The sequence below is a fragment of the Scyliorhinus torazame genome, chromosome 21, assembly GCF_047496885.1.
Source record: "Scyliorhinus torazame isolate Kashiwa2021f chromosome 21, sScyTor2.1, whole genome shotgun sequence".
NCBI classification, from domain to species: domain Eukaryota; kingdom Metazoa; phylum Chordata; class Chondrichthyes; order Carcharhiniformes; family Scyliorhinidae; genus Scyliorhinus; species Scyliorhinus torazame.
Genome location: NC_092727.1, coordinates 131,091,484 through 131,097,579, shown reverse-complemented (window position 1 = coordinate 131,097,579; position 6,096 = coordinate 131,091,484).

Genomic DNA, 6,096 nt, shown 5'->3' with positions numbered 1-6,096 from the left:
CATCCACTGGCTTCCCCTTCATCAATTCTACCAGTTACATTCTTGAAGAATTCCAGTCGATTTGGCAAGCATGATTCCTCCTTCATAAATCCATGCTGACTGTCCGATCCTGCCACTGTTTTCTAAGTGCCCCGCGATAAAATCTTTGATAGTGGATTCTAGAATTTTTCCCCACTACTGACGTCAGGCTTACTGGTCTATAATTCCTTGTTTTCTCTCTACCTCCCTTTCTAAATAATGGAGTTACATTAGCTACCCTCCAATCTGCAGGGACTGTTCCAGTCTATAGAATTCTGGAAGATGACCTCCAATGCGTCCACTATTTCTAGAGCCACTTCCTTAAGCACTCAGGATGTAGATTTTCAGGCCCTGGGGATTTATCCGCCGTCAATACCGTCAGTTTCCCCAACAGCATTTCTCTATTAATGTTGATCTCCCTCAGTTCCTCCCTCTCACTAAACCCTACATTCCCCAACATTTCTGGTATCTGATTTGTGTCCTCATTTGTGAAGACAGAACCAAAGTATGTGGTTAGTGGCTCAACCATTTCTTTGTCCCCTATTATACATGCCCCTGTTTCTGAGTATAAGGGACCTACATATGTCTTCACCATCTTTTTCTCTTCACATACCGATAGAAACTTTTACAGTCAGTTTTTATGTTCCCTGCAAGCTTACTCTCGTACTCTATTTTCCCTTCTTAATCAATCATTGGTCCTCCTTTTCTGAATCCTAAACTGCTCCCAATCCTCAGACTTGGTGTTTTTCTTGGCCAATTTGTATGCTTCTTCCTTTGTAAGCCAAGGATTGGCCATCTTTCCCATTTTACTTTTTTGCCAGACAGGAATAAACAATTGTTGCAGTTCCTCCATGCGTTCCTTGAATGTTTGCCATTGCCTATCCACCGTCATCCCTTTAACTAACGTTCCTCAATCTATCAAAGCAAGTCACATCTCATATCATTGTAGTTTCCTTTGTTAAGATTCAGGACCCTAGTCTCAGAATCAACTACTTCACTCTCTATCTTGATGAAAAATTCTATCATATTATGGTCGCTCATCCCCAAGGGGTCTCGCACAACTAGATTGCCAATGATTCCAGTCTCATAACACAGTACCCAATTTAGAATGGCCTGTTCTCTAGTTGGTTCCTCAATGTATTGGTCCAGAAAACCATCCCGTAAACACTCCATGATTACCTCCTCTACAGTAATGTGGCTAATTTGATTTGCCCAATCTATATGCAAATTAAAATCACCCATAATTACTTTAGCGCATGTGTCTAATTACCTGCTTAATGCCTTTCCCAACATCACCACGCAGTTTGGGGGTCTATATACGACTTCACTAATGTTTTTTGTCCCTTGGTGTTTCTGAGCTCTACCCATACAGATTCCACATTGTCGGAGCTAATATCCTTCCTCACTATTGTGTTAATTTCCTCTTTAATCAGCAATGCAACTCCACAGCCTTTTCCTTTTTGTCTGTCCTTGCAAAATACTGAATACCCCTAGATGCATACTTCCCCTCCCTGGTCACCCTGCAGCCATGTCTCCGTAATCCAGATTATATCATACCCGTTCATGTTTATTTGTGCGATTAGTTCATCCACTTTTTTGTGAATGCCCTGTGCATTAAGGCATAAAGCCTTTTTAACATTACTTGTCTCATTCCCAATATTTTTCACTGTGGCGCTGTTTGGATCTGACCCTTGGTTTCTCTGCCTCTCACTGTTCTTATTCCCCTTTCTGTCTTTTGTTTATCATGGAATTTACAGTGCAGAAGGAGGCCAGTCGGCCCATCGAGTCTGCACCGGCCCTTGAAAGAGCACCCCACTTAAGCCCACACCGCCACCCTATCCCCGTAACCCAATAACGCCACCTAACCTTTTTGGACACTAAGGGCAATTTATCATGGCCAATCCACCTAACCTGCACATCTTTGGACTGTGGGAGGAAACCGGAGCACCCGGAGGAAACCCATGCAGACATGGGGAGAACGTGCAGACTCCGCACAGACAGTGACCCAAGCTGGGAATCGAACCTGTGACCCTGGAGCTGTGAAGCAACTGTGCTAACCACTGTGCTACCGTGCTGCCCAGATCCTTGTTTCCTCCTCTGACGCCTTGCACAGGTTCCCATCCCCTGACATTTTAGTTTATACCCTCCCCAACCACTCCAGCAAATACTCCCCCTAGGACATCAGTTCCGGTCCCTCCATATATACTTCTATGCCAAAGAACAGAGGTCTTGGCGAAACAGAAACATGCATCTGACTCCCAGTTAGTGACTTCCAGTGACTGCACTAAACTTTACACATCTTGTGTAATTCATTCCCATAACGTGGGCATTATTGGCAAGGGCAACACTTTGTGCCTATCTGTAAGTGCCCTTGAGAAGGTGGTGATGGGTATTGTTGAAATGCTGCAGTTTGTGATGAGGGTTGGTTGAGGGTTTGACTTGAGCTGGCTGACCTGTACAATGTCGCAAAGCAAGGGCTGTGTTCCTGGCGGGGACCTGCACTATTTTAATGCCAATGGTGAATTGCTCAACAGAGCTATTTGTAAACCTCAACAACCAAACTGGCACTTCCTCAAAGAAGATAATTTAACCATGAATAATGTTTCCTGAACAGATTCTCAAAAAGCAAATGCCATTGTGAGGTCCTGCCTTCATATCTATCCCTCAACTGTTCGAGTCCAGCTCAGTTAATTAGTCCAATGATCTGCAGATCAGGGAAGGTCAACCAACCCCAAGTCTCATTCCCTCATCACCCCTGTGCTCGCTGACCAATCAACACCTTGATTTTAAAATTCTCATCCTTGCTTCTCCCTATCGGAACCCACAGTAGACTGACTCCAGAGTGCAGGTATCACAGCGGCTGGATGCAAACCTGGAGTTATCTCATTTAGCACATTTCCTTCCACAGGCCGTGTGGTTTCTGAGTTGGCTTGGACTAGTTTCGGTAGGTTGACTACAGTTTCTGACCTAGGTTAGGGCAGATGTGTTATTACAACCACACTGGTTGGGAATATGTCGCCTCCCATCATTCTGCTGCTTTCACTGAAATCCCAGGGTGACTTTTCACGATGAATTAACACCTACAGCTTGGGAATGGTCTTTGAGAATTAAACTGGCCTCACATTGAGTCATAGAGTCATAGATCATAGAGTTTTACAGCACAGGATGGATTCCACTGGCTTTACAATCAAATCATCCAAGATCACCATGTTGCCTCGTATAACATGATTCTTAAGGAACTGTTCCCTCTATGATTGCCTGGTCCACTCTTCAATCACACCCATGGCCCTTTCCTACAGCCCCTTCCCATGTAAACACAGGGGACGCAACACCTTCCCTTTTAACATCCAGGGCCCAAACACTCCTCCCAGGCAATGCAGTGATTCTCTCGAGCTACTATTGGTTCTGTGAGCTGTAATCTCTGCTCACAATGCAAACTCCTCTACAATGAGACCACAATGTGAGAAAATCTGGGTCATATTTTGTGGAACACCACCATTGAGTCAACAAGCATTTTTTTTTTAAATTTAGAGTACCAAATTAATTTTTTCCAATTAAGGGGCAATTTAGCATGGCCAATCCACCTACCCTGCACAGCTTTGGGTTGTGGGGGTGAAACCCACGCAAACACGGGGAAAATGGTGAATTAGTGTTCAATTCTGGCCGCAACACTACCAGAAGTATGTGGAGGCTTTAGAGAGGGTGCAGAAGACATTTACCAGGATGTTGCCTGGTATGGAGGGCATTAGCTATGAGGAGCGTTTGAATAAACTCGGTTTGTTCTCACTGGAATGAAGGAGGTTGAGGGGCGACCTGATAGAGGTCTACAAAATTATGAGGGGCATAGACAGAGTGGATAGTCAGAGGCTTTTCCCCGGGGTAGAGGGGTCAATTACTAGGGGGCATAGGTTTAAGGTGCGAGGGGCAAGGTTTAGAGGAGATGTACGAGGCAAGTCTTTTACACAGAGGGTAGTGGGTGCCTGGAACTCGCTATCGGAGGAGGTGGTGGAAGCAGGGACGATAGTGACATTTAAGGGGCATCTTGACAAATACATGAATAGGATGGGAATAGAGGGATACGGACCCAGGAAGATTTTAGTTTAGACGGGCTGCATTGCCGGCACGGGCTTGGAGGGCCAAAGGGCCTATTCCTGTGCTGTACTTTTCTTTGTTCTTCCTTGTTCTTTGAATGTGCAAACTCCACACGGACAGTGACCCGGGGCCGGGATTGAACCTGGGACCTCGGTGCTGTGAGGCATCAGGATTAACCCACTGTGCCACCGTGCTGCCCTCATTTAGTCAACAAGCATGATGCTGGATTTCCTTGTGTCCATCATTTTAACTCTGCAAATTACTGCCACCCAACATCTGTGTCCACGTTCTCGTGTAATGTTCAATACAACCTTTAGGAACAGTCTCATCTTGTGATCAGATATTTTACACACTTCCAGACTGAACATTGAGGTCAACAACATCTGATCATAATCTTCATCATTTCCAAATCTGCTGATGATACAAAACTGGGGGATAGAGGGGCTGGGGTGTCATGATATGCATCAGCATATCTTGGTGCAATCACACACACACTGATGGACATACAGTAGGACCAACCAGCATACACAACATCGCAGCCAATCACCAGTGAGAGCACATGCACTATAAAGACAAGGGACAGGTGAGTTCCCGCTCATTCTAGCAGCAGCCAGCTCAGAGCACAGAGCTCACAGCCTGCAACACAGACATTCACCATGTGCTGAGTGCCTCACCTAGATAGTGATAGGACAGGGTCCACAGATAAGCTGGTAATGCACGTACCCAAGCTTACAGTATGTTATTACAGCTGAGTTGATAATAAAATAGAGTTACACCATCTCCAGCCGTGTTGACCTGTTTGTAGACCAGGACACCCAACACGACATGGGGATAGTCAATACTGAGGAGGACATTAATAAACTTTCAGAATTGGCAAGTAATTGAGAAATGAATTTAAACACAGGTAAACGCGAGGTGGTGTATTTTGGTCGGAAGAGTAAGAAGGTCACCTATTACTGGGGAAGGTCTGAGTCTGGCTGGGATAGAGAAACAAGATCATCTTGTGACATAAATACACCAATCACTAAAGCTTATGTCACAGTTTAACAAGACCTTAAAAAACAAACCCGCCACCTTTATATCCGGAGGGATAGAATTGAAAAATGGGGAGGTTATGCTGAACCTGTATCAAACCTTGGTTGGATCACACCTAGACTCTTGTGTTTAATTCTAGTCACCATTTTATAAAAAGACACTGGAGAGATGCAGAGAAAATTTCCAAGTATGAAAGCAGAAATGTGTGGGTTCACATATCAGGAAAGGATTGGCAAGCTGGGTCACTTTCTCTTCAAAAGGAGGGCAGAGTGGGTGACCTATTAGAGGTTGTTAAAATGATGGAAGGTCTTGACAGGATACAGAGAGAATGTTTCCTCATGCGGGGAAGAGGTCGTTAATTTCAGGTAGTCACCCAGAAATCCAGCCGGGAATTCCGGAGAAACTCCTGTCATAGAATCATAGAATTTACAGTGCAGAAGGAGGCCATTCGGCCCATCGAGACTGCACCGGCCCTTGGAAAGAGCACCCTACCCAAGCCCGCACCTCCTCCTTATCCCCATAACACAGTAACCCCCGCCCAACCTTTTTGGACACTAAGGGCAATTTATCATGGCCAATCCACCTAACCTGCACGCCTTTGGACTGTGGGAGGAAACCGGAGCACCCGGAGGAAACCCACGCACACATGGGGAGAACGTGCAGACTCTGCATAGACAGTGACCCAGCGGGGAATCGAACCTGGGACTCTGGAGCTGTAAAACAACTGTGCTAACCACTGTGCTACTGTGTTGCCCAGGGAGTGGTGAGAATGTGGGATTCTCTAGCGCAGGGAGTGATTGAGGTGAATAGTTTAGACCTATTTAAGAGGAAACTAGACAAACATATGAGGGAGAGGGAATAGAGGGTTAAACTGGCAGATTTAGATAAGGTAAGGTGGGAGGAGGTTTGAGCATTGAGTCAACACCAGCATGGACTGGTTGGGCTGAATGG